Source organism: Dermacentor andersoni, chromosome 6 (assembly GCF_023375885.2).
Source record: "Dermacentor andersoni chromosome 6, qqDerAnde1_hic_scaffold, whole genome shotgun sequence".
In the NCBI taxonomy this organism is placed as follows: Eukaryota; Metazoa; Arthropoda; class Arachnida; order Ixodida; family Ixodidae; genus Dermacentor; species Dermacentor andersoni.
The window spans coordinates 139,419,460-139,442,626 of record NC_092819.1 but is presented as its reverse complement, the minus strand read 5'-3'; positions in this window follow the sequence as shown (position 1 = coordinate 139,442,626).

The window sequence follows — 23,167 nt, the reverse complement described above, 5'->3', positions numbered from 1 at the left end:
TGGCGAAACTTACGGATGGCGAGGTAAATTCCACGCAACTCTCGACCAAAATTGCCGTAGCTAGCATGGGTTGGAGTGAGTTTCTTGGAGAAAAAGGCCAGATGTGGCCATGAATTATCTATGCGCTGCTGGAGAACCGCTCCCACGGTTGTGCTCATGTCAACTCAATCTCAGCTGGTATTTTTTTTTTTTTGGTTCCCAGTGCCAGAAAGGCTCCCCGAGCCAATCGCAGCCTCGCCAGTCTCCACACGTAAGCCGCTATACACGATATATATATATATATATATATATATATATATATATATTAAAGGAAGGCAGGGATGTTTGTTAACGAGTCCAAAATACGGTTGGCGACCCTACGCTGGGAGAAGGGAAATAGAAAGATGGCGAAAGGGGGAGGGTTAGAGAGACGTGCACGGACAACACCACAGAGTCAAAGGCGCTGGCACAAGCCAGACGTTCTCAGAAAGCACAAAAGCGTCTTCACTGCTTTCTGAGTAGATGATCGGTGAGGACGGTGTTCTAGTATTGTTTGCTCACTGAGAACACGATCGTCAAGTTTCCTGAATGTGTTGAACGCAGAGTGAATTTGTGCTTCCAACTAAGGGCAGTGTCACAGTAGGTGGTAAATGTTTTGCTCGCCGCCGCAGATATCACATGAAGGACTGTCAGCCACTCCAATTACTGCTGAATAAGCTTTCGTGAAGGCAATACCCCGCCACAACCGACACAGAAGAGACACTTCGCGTCGGTGCAGTCCTGCGGGAAAAATACACGAAAATCGAGAGGCGACAAGCATCTGAAACGGATGCATATCTCGAATTTGTCGAGGAAGTGTTCCATAAGTGTTTGAAAAAGTTGAAAGAACGCAGAACTTGGTGTGTAGAAGCAGACGGGAACCACTTTGAAGGGGGATTAGGATGACGAAACCACCAGGTGACCCTTCTGTTTTTCCGAAATCATGGTCGGATACTTTGCAGACAGACCTTGTATTAGCGAATACAACTGGCGACTAACAAATGGCTCTCGTAAATGTAGCGGGAAATTTGACTCCGCGACAGAAAGTTGTTTTCGAAAAACTGTGGCCGAATGCTGGATCAAATAGCGCCGGGCGTATCTGGCTCAAATGCTCAAAAACACGCCACAAGTTGAAACGACGTATTTGTAAAGAAGGCTTCAAAAAAGGTTCTGTGGAACTGTTTTGGCAATAGAGCATACTTTTGTTAGTTTCAGCTGAGCTTGTACATTTTAGCGCATCTACTGTATAATTTCCACTGTGGCAATCCTCTTAAAGCAGCCTCCCTTCGAATGATATAGAGTAATAGTAGCTTGTATATTCGCTGCGCATTTCACTCCAGTTAGAATTTTGTGCGTTCTACGCATATCTGCTTAGAGATTATAAGGACAAACCAAACAAAACTTTGTACTCACTTAGGCCAATGTACAGTATAAGCTTACTAAAACCTTTTGTGTATAGGACCGAAATTCGTTCTTGCAAAAACCAGAATACATATTAGCGAAAATTCTTACGCTAGAACTGTTCGTAAGACAAAAAGAATTCAGCCAATCCCAGTGCTTGACGCATTATTAGCGAAGCCAGCCAAACACAGGGGAAATTCACTTAAGAAAGAAAAGTTTTCCGAATCGGGCTCCAGTATTTCCTAGCCGAAAGAGGCCTAAGTCCCACTACAACGAAGCAGGTGACACATTAGGGAAGCTGTATTCTTTCAGCGTGCGCGCGAACGAATAATCTGAACCTTGGTCTTCAAAGGAATTATAACAGAGCAATAAATTGGGCTACTTGGTTCGTGCTAATTTTGAGAGTGAGCCGACTTGCAAGCACAACAGGAACAATGGGGACGTCCCTGAAACAAAAGTATGCGAATGTGTCCTGAACCTGTGTCCTCGATACAGAGTCATCTACCCTTGTGTTTCTGTCAGTTATTCGTGTTGCGGTTTCGAATCAGCGCGCTCTTAAAATCAATTCTAGAATAGCAACCAACCGCATTGAAAGAAATGCACAAATAAGTATGGGTATGCGTCTGTTTGCTTTAGGAAGAGAAAAAAGAAAAAGAAACGCAGCACAGTCAGGATGTCAACTAGAATATGTCGGTTTGGGACGCTATACAAATGGTGAGGAGGAATGTTATAAGAATAAAACGGGCGAGTGTTACGTGTGCGCAAACGAAAGGATATTTGCATATTAACGGTCATAATTGCGCACAGTCATTCAGGCTGGTATGGACATATCAACAACACCAGTAGCACGCGAATCAATTTTGCACCGGCGACGTATGTTGTCACTGTTATCGATCTTCGTCTCTGAAAACGCTTCGGAGCCGAACAGGTTTGATGGGGCCTAGTGAGAGAGGAGCCGGCCATCGTATAACCGGAGGTATGACATGCACTAGGTGGTGTCACCGCATCCACAATTGTCACACGTCGGTCTCTCGACCATTACACTGCGGCGCAAATCGGCGTTTGTAAATGCCCCTGAATAATCACCAAATAATTTTTTATATAGCAAAACCAGGTACAAGTCCCCCTAAAACTGAGCCAAAATTTATATGCCGTGTGTTTCTAGAATGGTGAGCGTAGGGCACGCGTGCAAATTTTTTAGACGAAGCAAGAGAGTACGTATTCACTAGGTACATTGTGTCGCCAACATTTGACGACCGGAGTGCGCCACCAGAGTATGCCAGCGTCCTTCAGTTGGAGGTTCGGCCAACAGCCTGATAGTCTTTAATGATTAGTCTTACTGTCGGTAGTAAGATGAAAGCTCAACTGTGCCCGAATTGAAGATTTGCAAGAACGTCGCCCACGCGCACATGCTGGCCGGCTCCGGCGGAAAAAGCTGGAAGCTTTAGGGTTTAGTGACCAACTGTGCTTATTTGCAGTGTGGCCTCATTTCAGCACGCTGTTTTTGGAAAGTGCGCATTTAGGGCGACCCACACACGAAGCATACACGTAAAAAAAAACATACGAAAAAAAAAACTGTGAATAATCTGGACAGGCTACTACTCCCAAAGACGTCACGGTATCGAACGTGATCCGGCCATAAAAAAAGATTCCTCAGTAGTGGAATCTGCAAAGCGCCTTAAAACGCGTCGTTAAAAAGGAGCGCACTTGCTACGGCATTGACTGTTTCAGTTGCGACGCTGGCCTCGGAAGTTTGCGCTTTCTCTGTTGCTACGTCGTGCCACAGAATTGCCTGCCCAGCGCAAGTTTTTCTGTCGCCGACTCTGCATGTCGGGGCAAATTAGGCTACGGTTTCAAGTCGAGCTCGGCACTTTCCAAGAGGACCTGACCCAGCGGCAGGAAATCCGGGTTCCGATCGCTGATCGCTCAGACTCATAAATAACAGTTTTTACGGCGTCAGAGGTCACGCCATGTCGATGTCTCCTGGACACAAGAACAGCTGGTGTGGTATCGGCCCTTATGGTGCAGATTTCCCTCAGTGCCGAAACATCACATCGCGCACACTGCTGCTAGATCCCTGTATCACGACATGCTCATAAAATTTTTATATCCGAAATTGAGAGCACTCCCTACGGCTTCCTAGATCACGAGGTGTGGTATTCCAATTTCTCTCGTGTCTAACTCAATGGTTCTCTAAAGAACACGAATCAGAGACACCGAACAGCTCCATTTTTAGTAAAAGCCACATGAATCCAATCGACAATGAACGCAGCGAAAGCGTACAGGAAGTTCATTTCTTTTTCATTTAATAAGAAATTAACTGTGGAAGCAGGCTACACTCTTCTATGCATGGCGTATATGCGTGTGCAGCTCCCCACGGGGACCAGTTGTATTTTCAGTTGTACTCTTAATGCACTTTTCGTTTCCTAATAAGGATAAGTTTACAGTAAAACTTTACCCTCGTTCCGTAATCAATCGTAGATTAGGGAAAGACGGGCTAACTTTGGCAGCCCTTTCCTTGTCTTCACTGGGTCTTCATTTCGTATCGGCATAGCCCTATAGGAACAATGGGTTCTATGTTTTATTGAGAACGCTCCATGCATGTGTTAAAAAGATTGCTCTAAGCTTTGTTGAGAAATATTCTTAGAAACAAGATTACGGGGATATTCTTCAGTAAAGAAGAGTGACAAAGCCTTCTTCAGCACATTTATATCGGGCTGGGCCTAAAAAAAACGTATAGAGGAATGTGAGGCTCACACACACACGCAAAAGATAAATAAAAGACCAGGCTGCTTCCCCCCCCCCCCCTTTTTTTTTTCGTTGGCACAAGAACCCTGGGAGCGTTATCGGGGCTCTACAGTATCTTTCCGGTGGATATATGATGCGGCAGCAGTAAAAAAAAAAAATTACGCCTTTCACCCTTGTATCATAATCACCAACGCACTGTATCAAATCATAACGCACTATGTGGTTCCTGGTCGTCTCCCAATTCACAACAACCACTATACTCCCAACCGTATCATGATAGCCCATGACCCATTTGCTATCTTATCACAAGGCGATAATAATAGCAGGGAAAAAACGGCATTATGGGGTGATTTAAATATCTCACGCTTGCATTAGCGGTGACGCTTCACCTCTGACGACCCCGCATTAAAGGAAGGAGATCAGAGCCTTTCTTTGTTATTATTTGTTTATCTGTCTTCGCTAGGATGATAATACAACGTGTATGACACCCTACGCGGGCTACATATCATAAGAAACGAAGAAACAAACACACCAAGAACAAAGCAGGGGTAGAGCATCGAACCCGTGATGCGAGACGTGGGATCGTACCCCACCTGAGGGAAGTTGTTTTTTTTTCATCCACTTTCCATTTAATTGATTTATAATTTCTCTATTTCAATTAGTAAGTACAAGTAATTTCCCCTGTGTTGTCCTTGGTGTCTTTGTCTGTTGCCTTCTTGTGATATGATTAATAAAAATCGGGCCCCTCGGTTAAACCCCATTCTTTTCGTTCATTACATAACCAGGGTCTCGAATCCGGCAACATTGATGCCTTCAGGCAGCACGTGTGGGCTTATTGACCAGTTGGCTTTACCCAAAAGACCACGTACTCGTGACGCTTGCGGCAGAAATGATGTTCCACATCCGCCGCCAAGGTTTGTGAGTGGTGGCGCTGCCTAACACTCCCAGGGTAAGTTATAGTAGCAACACATAAATACCCCGGATAGTGGACAGGGAAACGGCGCCGCTGTAGCTCAATTGGTAGAGGATCGCACGCGTAATGCGAAAGACGTGGGATCGTTCCCCACCTGCCGCAAGTTGTTTTTTCATCCATTCTCAATTCCATTGATTTATAATTTCTCCATTTCAGTTAGTAAATACAAGTAATTTTCCCTGTGTTGTCTTTGGTGTGTTTGTTTGTTGGCTTCTTATGCTATTATTAATAAAATCGGGCTACTTGGTTAACCCCCTTTATTCTCGTTCATTATACGGAGTACAGAAGGACAAGCAGCATATAGGCGCAATGATCCACGTGCAATATTCATTTTGGAATGCTCCAACCGTACAAACCTCGCGCCATCAGAACTCGTGGCGATGTCTGATGTCAAATTCGAAGCATTTGTCCCCGTTGCAATGCTTTCGCCTCGCGCAAGGTAGCCAGCTAGAGGAGCCAACATCTTGCCCACGTCTTTGCCGTTTCTTCAAAGCGTTAGCTACTCCTCCCTCTTTTGAAAAGCTGCAATGTTATTAACAACGGCGGCCTAGTTTTTTCACCCATGCAACACGGAAAGCAGCTCCACGCTGAAATTCCAACACCGTTACATGTTGTTGTTGTTGTTTTGTACGAGTCTGGCTCTTGCGAGACTCTGCTATGAATCGAGTCGAATTACGCACTAAATCAAGCGCGCCACAGGGCTACAGCGGAGACTGCAAAGCTTTTCACCGAGTGGCAGCGTTACGTGCCAACCTGGCTGCTTATAACAGGAGCGAATTCCAAGACTCGGGCATTCGGCATGCCCAAGCGCAGGAAACTGTTCCTTGTCACTTTCGATCTGCGCTTCAGACTTCACGGCGGGCCCCGCAGCGCCGTCTAATTATACGCTCACGTTTACGCTCGGTGCTCCAAGAAGAGCATCCCAGACTCGCAAGAGTGCGATTACACAGCCTGGATGCTCCTTTCGTTGATGAACCAAGAAAGAATATCTTTGTCTCTGGCGGCGGCCGCGGTAGGCGCGCTTCAGGCAGCCGCCAAGGCGTATATGTGTGTGCACTGGCCGGAATGTGCATTCTCCATACACACGGCCGCCAGCCACGTCTAACCGAGAAACGAGAGACGAAACTGTGCTCTAGCCGACAAAGAGCACGAGAGAGTGGAATGAAGGAGGGTGGGGAGGGGAAATAGGGTGAAGAAAGTGTAAAGAGCTCGGGAGCCGCCTCGAAAGTTGTGTGCACTGCACCTCGAGGGCTACTCGTAATGCACCGTTCCGCATCGAAGCACGAAATTGACATTTTTGTCTCTGTACTTCGTGTCTCGTGTAACGGCACGTGCGGGCTATACCTGAAGATATATTGTTTTACTCATTGATACAGTTGCTTCGCTCTGGAGAGATAATATGTGAAACATTTGTCAGGAGTGTATACTTTTCAGGCAACGAATTGAACAAAAGAAGCAAGCAAGGTTCTCGGTTGACGCGGCACAAACGTTTTCGCAAAGGAATTTGCCGGTGTCTCCTCACGACAGCGACATTTGCACTGATGAGGATAAATCCACTTACACAAAGGCTTGTTTCAAATGGAACCTTAATGCTTCTACACCTGCAGTCTGCAGAAGCCTTCAACATCCAGTTTCTTTTGCTAAGCCGTACATCCGAGGTGACATGCCGAGCACACCAGACAGACACCGCCACGCAGCAACATTCGTGCATGATGCCACGGATTATGCCAACAAGCATGTTTTAGTGGAGCACATCGATTTCGAAGAAAAAGAAACGACGAATGTGCGTAAAGCGTCAAGAGGGACGACGTGCGAGAGTAAACTGCGGGAAAAAGAAGTTTCGCGTTTCACCATTGGCTGTGCACGAGGAATTGGCGGGTCCGAGTCTTTAGTATAGGGACGCGCGGGAAACGCCAGCTGTACCTAACTATCGGCCAAGCATTTCAACTGCTTCGGCTTCGAGAACGCTGCACACCAAGCAACCGGTAGGGCGAAGCGCAGACGGCGGGAGGGCGCGCGAAGAGAACTTGGCCGCACTCCGAAAACCTCAGCGACGCCCGGAATGCGAGGCACGCTGGCCGCAGAAGCTTCTTGGGGAGGGCCTACGTAGGCTCCACGGCCCGGCCGCCGACGCGGTCGTATACTCGTCGCCGTCGCGTGCCGTCGACGGGAACAGTCCGCCCGGTAGTTCTCTTTTTTTCTCCTGGCCGCCGCTTCTCGACGCTCTTGCGGGCCGCACGGCCCGACATGACACAAGGAACGCCGAAACGGCGAGTTCGCAAACGTTTCTGGAGCTTGTGCGCCCGCACTATACCTTTTGCTATGCATTTGTGAGAGCACGCTCGGTGTATACGGTCAGCGCCTTACTTCCGCCCAGGCTTTGCGGAATTGTAGCGCATCCCAGCCGTGTCTAGGGCATCCATGGCTACAGGAGACAGAGGGACAAAAATAACGTAGTTCCTGTTCCCAATGCTGTCCTAAACGTACTGTCGTAACGTTTTTTGTTTATTTCAACACGGTTTCGCAAACTGTATATCCAGTAATCGAGCAATATATGCGAAACGTCTGAGAGCCGATCTTCTGTAACATTCATACGCGCAGACGCATTTTACGGCAATGTCAAATGCTTTCTGAAGTCTCACGCACCGTTGTCGAACTTTTGTACGTGTGGAGAGAGAGAGAGATGCCGAAGGCGGAAGTGAGGAGAGCGTGGTGGAGGTGCATACTTTCAAGTCGACGCGCATGTTGGGCGCGCTGTGCGATATAGTCTTGCGCGCAAATGTAAGACACGCCCAACCTCCTCCCACCCCCACCCCCTCCATGTGAGAAAGGTGGTGAGAACGTCAAAATTAAATACAAAATGAGTAGTTATTCAAGGATACTGCCCTAGCTCAACATTTAGGCGAACACATTCATATATTCACTTGTGTGATTGGTGCATTTCACCCATTGTATTGAATAAGGAATAAAAAAAATTGCAGAACTGGGGATTTCAGCGAGTCGATTGCACAGATGAAGTCAAGATACTGTGTATACTACATTAGCAAAGCTGGGAAGGAACAGCTGTCACCAGAGTGTTCCTCTACTTATTCGATAGGTATTTTATGGCGATAAAGTTCTATATAGGTAATACGATATGGTTCTAGGTACACAGCTATGGGGCTGACGCTTTGAATAGGGTGCAGCTATGGTGTATGGGCGTTTTTCGCAATTTATAGTTTACGAAACTATCTTATTTATCTTGGAGAGATCTTCTAAAATTTCCATTATATGATATGACATGCCCAAACACCGATCGTGATTGTGGCGTGGTGTTTCGCCCACTAGAGGTACGCAACAGAAAAATCGAGGCGTTTATCGCGTACACGAGTGTGCTCGAAATCGGAAGTAAGTAAGAGACACGAGGAACAGAAAAGTCACTTTAATAAGGCGAATGTCTTTCTGGAAGCGTTCAGCTGCTCGGTTTTATAGGTACTGATCTTAGACACTCACAGACGCTGACGCACAATTTTTTTCCTCGCAATATGAACAGTTACTGTTCGCAGGATAGCAATTAGCACGCAATCCGGATCATTCAAGCAGATTGATGGCTATCATTTTCTCAAGGCCAGCGATGCATGGCGTTCTTAGAGCCCCGCGAAGCGAGGTATACTGGACGCATTGGGGTGGTTCCAAGGAGTCGGAAAGAGAAACAAGGCGATGCGAAGGCTCAGATCAGGAGCTAGCGCTCGTCTGACAGGGAACGAAGACGGCGAGATTGGAAAGCGACACGCCCGCCCGCCGCAACGTGTGTTTTCCTCCCGTTTGCTCACTGCTAGCGGGTGACAGCGGACGCGTCAAGTAGTCTCGCCTCGCACGACGGTCTCGACGAGCACGGCGATCCCCTCCGCCCTAACTGCCAAACCGGCACCGGAGTGCGACCAGAGACGCTCCGAGCGGGCCCCGATGTCTTGTCGAGCCGTTTCCGCTGTGACAGTCCCCCTACACTCGGAAGAGGTGAAAAGAAACGTGTTTTGCGGTTGCCGTTGTCGGCCGCACTTCCTCCCACATGTGACGTGGACGTGAGAGCGGGGCTCCAGAATAAGTGCGCCGAGACGAAAGCGATGGGAGGCGGCGAAAATAGATGTTGAAAGGGCACGGAGCCAAATTTTGAGGATCTAATATTCGCACCGCAGCGGCAGAAGGGCGTACGCCCTGCCTACACTGAGAGACTTGCTATCGGTTCTGGCAGCCAAAACTAGAAGCTACATAATTTGAACTCGTCTAGATGACGAGTAATGCCATTTTGTGCTACTATTGACATTGCATGGAAATTCATACAACTGTCATCATATGGTGACATCCGTTTAGCACGGCGAAATAAAGACGGAGAATACGCGTCCAACCGGTATTACCACAGAGAAATAAGGCCAGAACAGTTTGATCTAATTAGACGTCCGGATGGTTTGCTAAATATAATAATGTGACGGGATTATGTTCACGTGTGATTCTGACACACCGTGCTTCGTACCATGAAGGAAATTGCAATAACTAAACAAAGTGTTGCGCTCAAGTTTTCCTACTTGACCTAACCTTGCCGTGTTCATTGGTCCATGCTAGCACGTACTGCTCGCATTAAAGTAACAAGACAGTGGTCGCCTTCCCCTAGCTTCGTTTCATGTCATCATTTACTGCATCTGCATTTGTAGTATTGAAGCAACCGGCGGGAGAGTTCATGCTGCAGAAGCTGGCACATGAGATATCTCCAGTTAGAGGGGTCTTAGCCTGGTTCCCCTTTACGTTTGACAACTTTGCTCCCGGTTATTATTCTCTCGTGATGTAAACAATACATTTCTGGAGGAGATGGTGCAACTTCGCTTACTCAATTACCTCCCAGAAATAGTTGTGCCGTCACCTGTCATAGATACACCAGAGGCCCCTTGCATCTTCCTTTACGACCCGAAGGCGCGATTATATCTTCACTGCTTCCCTTTAAGAAATTTCTGCTGCACTCATAGGCACATTGTTTTCTGTCACATTTTACCGTGCTCCTTATTTCGAATTCTATCACCTGGATATACTTAAGCGTGTCCATCGAATTGTCATTGCTCCAGGGAGTGAAACTTTTTCAGGCGCAAACCTTAAGTGCCTTATACCCCCGATGGCCCCGTGAAAGAAACGCGTCGTCCGGATCAACGGTATAAAAACTATCATCCGCAATGGCTCATACCTCACTAAGCAGAGGGGTATGAGGGGTACCTCTCGTAATGCAGAGGTTACAAGCACTCAGCAAAGTGAAGCGTGCAGTGTATACATTCGTTGGAATCACGCCTACAACGTACAGAATTGCGGCGTCTAGTCGAGTAGTACAAGAAAAAACACCTGACCTTCTCAATGGCTCATACCACTGTAAGACTTAGGCTCACCAAAGTGAAGCAAACAGTGCATGCATTCATTGAAATCTCCCGTACAACACGAATAACAGCATACGGTTCCATCCCCTGCTGAGAGGATGCAACGTAAGGTTGAAGAGGAAAGTCATTGGCACGAGTTTGACTTCGCTATACGAGAGCGTGAAGCCGCATGCGGCTTAGCTGCAGCTAAGCATCGAAAATTAGCCGAAGAAGCCTGTATCAGGTAGATAAGCTGAAATGATACGTGCATGCGTGTAGCATATTCGGCGCATGCTCGCCACTTGTGTGCCCTTTCCTGTACTGGGTATAAAACGAGCACGAATAAACGCTGGGGTGTCTTCGTTTTTTGAGAACTGGTCCAGGCTGTTACTCTGTCTACACTACTAATGATACATGGTATCAGAAGTCACGCCCTTATTGCTCGCGCACGGTAAAGCAGCATGGAACTTGTGAAGCCACCAGAGCCGCTACACTTCACCGGCGAAATCAGTAGCCAATGACAGCTTTTCAAACAAAAGTTTGAACTTTTCTTGGTTGCCTCCGAGCCCGACAAGAAGCCTCGACCGGATGCCTCAAAGACTGCTTTACTGCTAACTGTGGCAGGCGACGACGCACTGGAAATTTACAACAGCTTCACCTTCGGGGACTATGAGAGCCGGGAAAGTTACGCAACTGTCATAGCCAAGTTCGACACCTACTGCGCAGAACAGCTAAGTGAAGTGCACAAGCGCTACCTCTTTCGGCAACGCGTCCAAGCTCAAGGTGAGCTGGTCGAACAGTTTGTCAGAGAGCTCAGGAAGATGTCTCGTTCATGCAACTTTGGCACCATGGCAGAGTCGTTCATACGTGACCAAATAGTCTTTGGTACAAATGATGACAAAGTAAGGCAAAAGTTGCTGCAGCATAAGAAGTTGACCTTGGCTAAAGCGGAAGAAGTCTGCAAGGCTGCGGAAATGACTGCCGCGCAAAACGAAATCTGGTCTCGAGAACAGAGACAGGTTGACACTGTCAAACTACGGGAGCATACGAAGCAGCAGCAGTGCGATGAACGGCCTGCAATGTTCAAGTGCCGCAGGTGTGGACGTACGCACGGTCCGCGAAGCTGCCCTGCATTTGGCAAAGTGTGCAGAAAATGCCAAGGGCAGAATCATTTTGCTGTCCGTTGCAAGGTGAATAGACAAGTTCGGGAAGTGAGGAGCACCGAAGATAGCGAAGAGCAATTTGACATCCTTGACGTATCTGTCAACAGCGTTGGAAATTCGTGTGACCGTGACTGGGTGGTCAGAGCACAAGTTGCGGACACGACAGTAGACTTCAAAGTTGACACAGGATCGCAAGCCAACCTCGTGCCATTCTCTGCCTACAAAATAAAAAAACTGCAGCCGAGGGTACCCTTGGCTAGAAGCAACTCTATCCTACGATCTTACAACGGAGGAGTCATCAAGCATCTCGGAGTCATGACTGCCACGGTGGCCGTCGGAAGCAAGACGGCAAAGGTTAATTTCTTCGTCGTGAAGAAGAGCCGACATGCCATACTTGGACTGCAAGCCAGCGAACTGCTTGGACTGTTCTCGCGCACCGTAAACGACATCCGAATAAGCAACAGCAAGGCAGTTGTCCAAGAGTTTCAACGACTTTTTACTGGGACTGGATGTATCAAGCGACCATACCGCATGGTTCTTGGAGAAGATGTGGTGCTAGTCGTCCAGACAGCCCGCCGTGTGCCCCTTTCCTTGAAGGAGCCTCCGCGCGAAGAACTTGCCCGCATGGTCAAAGCCGGCATTATAGCCAAACAAGACCAGCCGACGGACTGGGTGAGTCCTCTAGTTATTGCCAGAAAAAAAGGACTGAAATCTACGGTTATGCATGGACCCGAGGAAAATTAATGACAGCCTCAAGCGCGAGCACTATGAAATGCCGCGTCGAGAAGATATTGAATTGGAACAAGCTGGAGCACGTTCTTTTTCGCGCCTTGACGCCAACTCGGGGTTTCACCAGATACTGATACACATGATGAAACGTCAACAATTTGTACGTTCGCGACTCCCTTCGGTCGTTACCGCTTTTTGAGGCTGCCCTTCGGTGTAGCCTCCGCCCCAGAAGTGTTTCGAAAGGCTCTTAGCGAAATATTCGAGACACTGCCAGGAGTGCGAGTGTACGTTGATGACGTCACCGTGTGGGGTGCCACAAGACAAGAGCACGATCAGAGGTTACGAGCGGTACTAGAAGCAGCACAGAAAGCTGGTCTCGCGTTTGATGCAGACAAGTGCAGCATTGGCGTGCGCAAGATTTTTTTTCTTGGCGACGTTTTTGCGGCAGACGGTATACGCCCAAATCCTACCCTGGTCAGCTCCCTGTTAAGTATGCCAGCGCTGACTGACAAGCAAGCAGTGCAGCGCATGCTCGGGGTCGTAAAGTATTTGTCGAAGTTCCAGCCATCAATTAGACCGAACGGAACTGCTTCGCGACTTGATAAAGAATGAACGTATCTTTTAGCGGACGGAAAACCACGCAAAAGAATGGAAAATGATTTCTGACAGTCTGAGCAAAGATCCTGTGCTGGCGATTTTCGATCCTAAACGGATTACGAAGACAACATCCGATGCTTCGCAAAATGGAATAGGCTTGGCTCTCTGGCAGCTTCATGAGGGTTCTTGGAAGCCCATCGCTTAGGCCTCACGCGTCTTAACCGAAGCGCAACGTAGATATTCCCAGATAGAAAAGAGGCTATGGCTGTTGTCTTCGGGTGCGAAAAGTTTCACCATTTTGTGTACGGACCTAACGTTGTCCTCGAGAGAGACCATCGACCCTTAATAGCAATCTCGAAGAAGCCGATTGGAGAAATGCCGCCCAGACTGCAGCGATTTTTTTCTTCGTTTGCTTAGATACCACTACAAACTCCAATTTGTTCCAGGAAAATGCTTGGTGGTCGCTGACAAGCTGTCTCGAGCATCCATCAAAAACCCAGAAGTAAACATCGACGATGACGTGGAAGTTGACGCGGTAAGTGTTTTGTCATCACTGGCCAGCGAGGAAACATTGAAGCGCTTGGCAGAAGGAACTAGCAAGGACGACTACTTGAGTCAAATCATTCATTGCTTTGAAAGCAGTTGTCCAGTCCCTGGGACGCTAAAATCCTTCGAAAGTGAATTGATTGTCATGAGTGGTGTGTTGCTTAAGGGATGCAAGGTGGTGATACCGTCAAGCATGCGCCCTGTGCTACTTCGAAGAATACACGAAGGCCACTTGGGAATAAATAAATGCAAATCTCGAGCGCGTAAGTTGCTGTTTTGGCCTGGTCTCAATGCTGACATTGAAGCACACATCAAGAGGTGTGCAGTATGTCAGAAGTATGCATATCGGTAGCAAAGTGCACCGCTCATGGACCGCCCAGTGCCTGAACATGCATGGTACCGAGTGGGTGTCGACATATCTCAGTGGGCCGGAAAATCGTTCCTGTGTGTTTTCGACGCGTTATCCAACTTTCCGGAGGTGGAACTTCTAAGTGACACAACGACGGCCACAGTTGTGAGAAAGCTCAGCGCAGTATTTGCACGGTATGGCATACCTATTGAAGTGTGCACAGACAATGGTCCGCAGTTTGCGAGTCATGAGTTTTCCCTGTTTGCAAAGAAGTACGATTTTAAACACATTACGTCCAGCCCGCGGTTTCCTCGCTCGAATGGCGTCGCAGGAAAACGCGTTCAAATAGTAAAGCGAATTTTAAAGTAGACGTCGGAGATGAACGATGATTTGTGGCTTGGATTGCTCGCTTACAGGAGCAGTCCGCTAGAAGACGGTCAGTCGCCTGGAGAGTTGCTTCAGGGCAGACGACTTCGCACAACTCTTCCAGACTTCAACGAAGCTCACAGACAGTCTGTAAAGAAACATGAACAGTACCGAACCCCAAGACGCAGTCTTGCACCGCTACAAAAAGGCCATGTTGTCAGAGTACGAGGAGACTCGTGGTCACCGAAAGCAAAGATTCTTAATGCGACTGCCCAACCAAGGTCGTGCCGTGTCGCCACCGAAGATGGCGTCGTTTTGCGACGCAACCGACATCTCATGGCTACGGCTGAGCCTTTCAGCATTGCGCCTAGTGATGACGACATACCAGACGACAGCCACGAGAACGGGTCCCCTTGCCAGGTACAACCAAACAAAGAAAGTGCTCCTGCCATTACGCCACCAACACGAGAACCAAGAAGATCCCAGCGCGAAAGAAGAGAACCACAGCGGTTGAGATATGACGACAATTTCGTGCAAGTTCCGTGAGCTCTATACCTTCTGAACTGCGTATGCAAACTTTAATCGGTGACGGTACTGTGTATTCTTCTGAGCGCATTTGTTCGTTAAGACGTTAAAGTTGTTTAGTTTCCTTCCAAGAAATGAAGATGTATCAGGTAGATACGCTGAAGTGATACGTGCATGCGTGTAGCATCTTCGGCGCATGCTCGCCACTTTTGTGCCCTTTCCTGTACTGAGTATAAAACGAGCACGAATAAACGCTGGGGTGAAACCCTGAAAGCAGCAACGCGACGATGCAAGACGGCGCATTACCAAGTGTGTAGAAGGTTTTCGCCTTCACGTGTTACCGGAGTGTAACATGATGCTGAACTTTTTGTTCAAGTTACATTCGGCAACCCTTTCGCTCAAAAACTGGTTGGAGAATGGCGGCTGTTTCGTGCCGTGGTCGACAAATCACCGCTAGTGTCCACATGTTGAAACAATTCATCACTGTTTCGTAGGCTGTACGGAAGCCATGTTCTTCTGGGAGGTTCTCTAAAGAATACGCAAGAAAGGTTCATACATCACACCATACCCAATTCGTTTCCTACCGTTTAAAGAGCCTGTGGCCCACCACGTGACATGTTCATGTTACTAAGTCTATATAGCTGTTTCCGCAGCAGAATGTGCGACAGGCACGCTGAACCCCCAGGGAACACTCGGTCGTTTTTTTTTTTTTTTTTTGGAAATCTGCTGCTTACATTCGTAGTGTGTACGATGCAGTTGAAACACCGCAGGGCTGGATGTCATTATTGGACACTTGCGCCTGCTCGCCTGACTTTCGAAAGCATTTGCAATCACTTTAAATTTCTGTACCACTTTGTTTTTCTGAATGCCCTGATCCCATGTAATCAAAAGAAACAAAAATGAATTTTGTAGCCTAATGGTTCGAGCATCGGGCTGTTACGCTGGAAGGTCTAATCCCTGTGATGGAGGAGAGTTTTTCAGTTAGGTTTAATCTACTAGGCTAGAACCAGTCCAGCGACCGGCCGACAGACTCGCGACCACCGACCGATCCAGGCCAAACCCTTGAATGGTAGGCAAAGAAATTTGAATTGTAGCGGACATACTGGAACGTTGGAAACATGAAATGAGACGACCGAATCTAAAAGGCAAAGTGCAATCCTCTTGAAAGAGCATAGGTTTGGGCATGTTGGTATTCCATAACTTTTAGGTTTTTAGCGCACAAATAGGGACGAGAGACGTAGGTACGACGCGGTATAGCGCTGTGTCTGCGTCGTACCTCTGTCCCTCGTGCCTTTTTGTGCGCTAAAAACGTAAAAGTTATACAATCCTCTGTTTTGACCGCCGGTGAGGTAGTGATAGTTCCGTTTGCTGATGGTTCGTTGCGGACACATCTTCTGGTCAATGATGGCTGGCACTGCATTCAGTGCATCCAGCTTCGTTCGGAGGGCATTGCCCTCTGAACGAAGAACTATCTGTCAAGTTTTTATAGATGGCATGAACAAGCGAGAAATCGCCCTTCTGTCGCTTCTATTGCGAAAGGACGCTAAAGCAAACGTTTTGGTTCAGCCCACAAAATCATAGTCATAGGTTTAAGATTGACTAAGATAATGAGAATGACGAAGATCTCAGCTCGGCACCTTTATGCTTCTCGTCGGTCTTTGACTCTGACAGCGACTGTAATACTGCGTTGTTGGCAAGCAGCCTGGTCGAAAATGGTTTACAACTCCCAACGCCGATACCATTTTTTCCCATTCTTTGAAGATGCCACAGTAGGTAACATCGTAAAGATATGAAGGAACGTGACATAAAACTCTGTGCCTCAACCATGTAGCTTGAAACCAGGGAGAACTAGTCAAGCTCAGCACTTCGTAAGGTCCGGTTCACTGTCCTTATGTACAGAAACAATGCGTACCCGCGCTCAACTATATATGCGAAACATGGGTATGAATGCTGTGCTAGACACAGTCCAAGTCCAATGCCTTTGCTTCTTGACTCAGTGACAGCGGTTATAGCCAACATTAGAGCCTATCAGCAATTTCAACATGGTAGAATTGGACTTGAAGCAGAATTCCACCTCTTCTAAATGGGTTCTCAACTCCCAACATTACGAGGTTTTCCACAATGAGAAATTATCCTCAGGGGTTATCCATATCGCTGCCATAAACACATGACTACCTTTTAGAGCCTGTACATGGCCACCGACATGCTGCAGGAAGCAGGAACATTTCAGGAAGCATGTCGTTATATGGAATATCCAGTTTATTTAACCTTGCCGCAAGAAAATTCGCTCAGTTCAGTTGTTCTGGTCATATAACGTTTTATTATTGACGCATGCCGTATGAGAGAGACGAACAGATTCTTTGTTGATTTCCGTGGTTACGCACGTATTGGACCTATGGTGAAGTCTCACCCTCACCCTCTGGCGTGTGTAACCATTCGTTCATTACAGATTATACGACGCAGCCCAGTACATGATGATGCATCACTCTAGTAGGATAATGTTGACGTACACGTGCTGAAAACGCTTTATATCTGGCTAGAGCAAGCAGATACCTCTTTAACATTAGTACAGGTTGTCTTATAATTTCGTATAGCCTTCAAAATAAGAAGTGTATTTATAAGTATCTTTCTGTCATTTATATAACAAGTACAGGTTATGACATGTACGGCATTTAACCAGTCCGTCACGTGAAATCTGCAGCCTTTTAGTTTTAGTACCTTTGATAATGTTATTTTTTTTCACTTTCCTGCGCGTCAATGTGCAGGTGTTGCCGCTTTGCTGTGACGTCGGCTTCTTACTATTCACACATGTACCGTAACAGCAGTGTAAAGTTTAGTTATACTAACACACTGGTGGGGTAGTTGCTTTGGTGTTGCGCTGCGAAGTCCGCGGGCGTGGTATGAAAACCCACATGCGGCGGCTGCATCTTGACGGGGCGAGAAAAGCAAGAAAAAAATAAGCAAAAAAAAGGGAAAAAGGAAGGAAACAACAACCGTATACCCTGGATTAGGCCCCAAGAACCCCAAGTAGTCAAAGACAATCAGGAGTAGGTGTGCGTCATAATCATGTCGGGGTTTTGGCACGTAAAACGTCAGTATGTAATTTAATTGTAATGATTAGCAGGAACGCAGTACACGCAAACACAGCAATGCACACACCACACATGCTTGTCCGCACTGACACAGATGCAGCACAGCGGAATACAGGTCCAGCTGCTCTACTTGCATACAATAATACGCGCGAAAACTAAGGAACGACTATTCGGTCATGTCAGCATGCTTGTTAGTCACTGGCTTCATCCGATGCGTTTGTACTTTTCTCTCGCACTGGCACTCGTGCAAGCAGTACGTGCCCTCTCAGCAATCAACCGGATTACGGAGGGAAAAGAATCACAAGTAAAAAAAAAAAAAGAAAACATGTCCACAACCCAGAACCCCAGCTCTTCCTCTGACCATGCACAGAATTTCAGTTGTCCTTGCTTAGCCTGACCGCAGGAACCCTTCATGTCATCTTAGCCATGGAACACTCGTACACTTGGAACAAGGCCACTAGAGAACCATCTTTCGGGCAGTGTGCCCGCTTACCCACGAGAGTGAAATGGCGTTCCTAATATCCAACGTGAAGGCAGTCACAGGCAGATTGAGTGCCGTAAAGCTACCCGCGTTGGCACAAGGTGTTTTTGTCCTTTTATGATTCCTCGAAACGGCCTTCCACGTAAGAGCACGTTGAAAAGAGCCGCCGCGTGAGCGTGCGGAGAGGTATAGTGTAAGGTCAGGAGGGGTGAGCAGCTCACGGCACCCAGCGCCCATCAAAGGCGGCCCCTTGTCGACGGGCACGAGGCACTCGTAACCCCGAGCTATAGATGGCCCCCATCCAGCGCGGCAGAGGCTTCAGTCACGAGCACGTGCTCGAACGGCACGGACACTAGAAATCTGGCACTCCTGGGGAACGAGAGGAGACAGCACTCGGGCGTAGGTGACGCTGGGGTGGCGGTTGTTGGTGAAGGTGGGGGGGCGATAGGGAAGCGACAAGGCAGCGGGCGCCAAACGAGACGTTCAGTTCCGCCGGTCGGGCCCTAATGAGTTCCTTTCCGGCAGCCAAGACGGAGCTCGCCAGCCGTACCATCCTCCCCTATACGCCTCTTCTCGTGCGAGAAGGAGGCGAGACGGGACGGCTGACAACAGCGCGGTCCCTGTTTACGCAACATGTGCCACGCAGAACCTTTCCGCTGACGGGCTTTAGGTTTACGTGCACTGTTGCGGTTACACGGTTTGAGCTGGCAGTGGGGGGTGCGGCCTTCAATAACGTCTTAGTGGAAGCGAACGATCTAGCGGTGAACGCGACCTGATCTGCCGCGGCTATAAACAAGCTCTTGACTTTCCCAAACTGCATTCACATTATGCACCTCAGCTGCAGATCGTCGCTGAAAACACGAACAGTGGCCTAGCTCTGTTCTTGTTTCCTCTGGATAACCAATCTACTGAGATATAATTCTGCAAGTACTAAGATATAATCCTACGGCAGCGGTGATATATCCTGGCCTGGTTTTATTATATATTGTGCCATGCCAGTCCATGTCCTGCGCTGCATATGTCCTGTCAGTTCACTTGCTGTCCGGCGCTAGTATATTACTCTTAATTACGATCTATAAAGCTACCTTTAGATAACGGCTGCTTGAAGGCTTCCTTCTCCTGTGTTTTCTAGAACAGCTGCGGCTAAAGCGACAGAAGGTGACGATTAAAAAAATTGAAATGAGGATTCCGATGCAAGTTTATCAATACGCTCAAAAAAAAAAAAACAAAGAAGATGCGCCCACTCTCCGTTTTGCAAGCAGGTGCCCTTAAAGACCATTGCGTACGGTGCCAAGAAGAGTTTTGGGTTTCATTTCTTCACTTTCACCTTACCGGCTCACAACTCGCACTCTCGAACGAATATCGCTTCAGTTAGAGACGCGGTACAGGCACGGTCATATACACCAGCGGCCGCGCGCGCGACGTCGCCCGGAACGGCGAGCATAAAGTGTCTCTTCTTTCGACAAGGCGTCAGCTGGCGGAGGCCTCCAGCACCGGTGACAGGAGGTTCGCGGCGCATGCCAGGAATTTAGGTGGCGCTCGCGCCTGCCGTCTTTCTTAGCCGCCTACTTTCCACTTTATTTCTCCGTTTGTTTCGGTATTTTCTTGTTGGTGGCGCTTCGTGCTGTACGGCTGTGTCTCAATGCCCCGCCGTTCCCGGAGACTGAGTAGAACGACAAAAATGAGCGTAAAAAAACAAAAAAACGCACATTTATGCCACGCAAAGATTCCTGGCTCGCTGTAACGACTCGGGTGCCTGCCGAGTGAAACCAGTGCCGAGTCCCTCTATGCAGGCTGCCAGGAAGGAACACCTCGAAGACTATCGAACAGGCGTACACCCATTGTGCGCACGCGTTGCAGCCTTTGTATTTCGTGCACAGTGCATTGTACGCATTTCAAGCAGCGGATAGAGTTTCGCATTCCCTGCGCGCTTGCGTCGCGTTCCAGAAAGCCAGCACCTTGTCTTCCCTGGCGTTTGCATACTTCGCTCTCCGCTGTCGCGCAAGGGGTGCAGTCGGAGGCTCTGTTAAGAGTCAACCAAGAACATCGCAACTGCATCCAAGTCGGGCTTGTCACCCGCCACGGTGGCTTAGTGGCCATGGTGTTGCGCTGCGAAGCGCCAGGTTGCGGGATCAAATCCCAGCCGCGGCGGCCACATTTCTATGGGGGTGAAATGCAAAAACGCCAGTGTACCGTGTATCGGGGGCCCGTTAAAGATCCCCTGCTGGTCAAAATTTTCCGGAGTCCCCCGCTACGGCGTTCCTCATAATGAAATTGTGGTTGTGCCACGTAAAACCCTGGGATTCAATTCAATTCCCGTGAATGTCCACGCGTGCGTAAAACAACACGACTACCGCCAATGCCCATAAACCTACCTGCTGGCCTTGTAGCATAGAGCTTGCCACGCATAGGCTTTAGTTCATTCGGCACTGGCACACTGTTCCATGCTTTGGAAATGACCAATGCATGGCCGGGGAGTAATTTACCGTTGGTATCCCCAAGCGACTGCTCTTTCATTTGTGTACAGGAGGTTCCTTGGCGGGTTGTTTTGGCACTACCTTTAGGTTGTGGGTGGGGGGCAGGCTGTGCTGCCCGCAGTAGGACATATTCCCTAATTCTATTATTTGTAAGCGTTATTGTTTCGGAGAAATTGCCAATTTTGTCGAAATGTACGAAAATTCAGCCCTCACGAGGAACAACTCCAGCGATCGACGCCACGACGACCCACATTTGATACTGCTGTCCTGAAGGCTTGCGTTGTCTTCTCTAACCGCAAATGACTTTCGCATTGCCATGGCGAAATATGAGACCGTTCTGCAGCGCAGTGCATGGATCTCGCCAAGTAAGCGACAAGGTACTGGTGCCCTGGGCACTGCAAACGAAGCACTGCTACGGCGCTGTCGGAATCGCCACTAACTGGCGAAGCAAACGTAGGGTGCAACACCGAACTAAACATCAAGCCAAATGTCGCCATAAGCGTACAGATGCGCTCCGAGCGCCGAGCGCGACCAAGCGGTCCTGGTGCTGAGCAGCTGACTATACGGACGCGCATACGCTAAAATTTGCCGGGAACCAAGCAACGCGAAAAGGGGCCTTAACAGAGTCCCAAAGGTGAAATGTTTGGGTGAGTTTTGACGTGAAGAAAAACGCAATATATTGACCGCGTAGCTGCGCGCTTCACTGCAAATGGCGTGCAAGCGTGTAAGCGTGGTGTTATTACGCCAGCTGTACCGGGCCATGCAAGAAAAATTTACCGTTACATCTCTTACACTGGTGTTGTGAAGTACCTGACACACTGTTTTGACGCTGGTGCTTTCTGTAAGGAAGGTCGGGTGCTCGTCCTTCGTACAATTTCTTAATGGTTCCGTGTATACCTTTTTTTTTTTACATGTAAAACAAAGTATAAACGAGCCGTCGTCTTCTGTGGATATGGCTTCCAGTGAGGCTGCCTTGTTAGGCTAACCACTACACACTGCTAGACTGCTACATCCTTTCAACTTGAGTGCAGCAACTAATTATTTTAATATTTGAAAGCGAGGTTAGAAAATAATTTTAAATATAAAGTTTGCAGTCTATTTACCAAACACAAACAAACTATAAGCATAAACCATATATTAACAGACTGAACAAGAAGTTCTTGCAGGATATCTGGGGAATTTAGGGAATATTTCAGCCGAGTTAGGGAAGAACTTGCTTCCGAGGTTGACAGCGCTGACGATAGCACCCTTTTCTTTTCGTGCGCTGAAGGCCGATGAAGTTACCAAAGTTTAGAGCTGGAAACAATTGTAAATTCCAATCGGCAGATGAATATGAAATAAACTCTTAGAAACCACAAATGTGAAATCGTGAAATAGAATAAGGAGTTGAGCACTATGCACTATTTGAAGCAATGCGGAGGAATGAAAATGTCGTCAGACATGTTGCACATTTTCAGTGGCCGAGCTAAACGTTGCAAGTCTGAGACTCAGACTGTAAGCCTAGATATCGGCGAAGCATTGGTCTTCTCCCAAATTCACAACGCCGCTGTCCGCCTTCCACGACAGTGAATAAGCGAAATTTACACATTTATGTCTGACGTCTCGCTCTCTTGTGTCATCGGCTGTTTATACCTAACGGCCTATACGGTAGGTAGCAGGAGATCAAATGAGATAACGCCCATGGGGGCACCCTTTTATTAGTAGTAAGCCTGCATAATTTCTACAATCGTACGCCTTTATTCTCGCAACGCAAGAAATTCCAATATTTATGTTTTTGTTATATCCAGTATGCTAGAATATACACTGAATCTAAAGAAAAAAACACGAAGAGAATATAGAGACGCTGCAAGTGTTGGGTCTTCATAAATTACGACGGAAAAGAAATGTTCATGTGAGTAGACTGTTACGACAAAGCATGCGGACCTCAACCTATATGGCTCAGTATACGAGCGTCACGGCACGCATATCTTGTCAGTCCGGAACCGCGATGGCGAATTCATGGTGATCACTTCAAGCTGCAGGGCTCAGAAAGTGCAGCGTCACATGTGCAGAAAGCGGAACGTCAAACGAAAACGCATATGTAGCGGCTTCCTTTGAGCAGGGAGAGTCTTTTTATGACAACGCTATTCTGATTGACTTTATTTTCGTTCGTGTTTTCTTGCGACCCTTGATTTGTACGTAGGGACATATTTTTTTTTCTTTGAAAGTTGCGAAGGCTATGAAGTTACTTTCGGAAAGAAACGTGTAAGGGTGTTGGAGATATTATCATTCAACTCTCATATATAGGAACTGAAGAAAACACACCTTTTCTCATTGCATGAGAGTCGGTC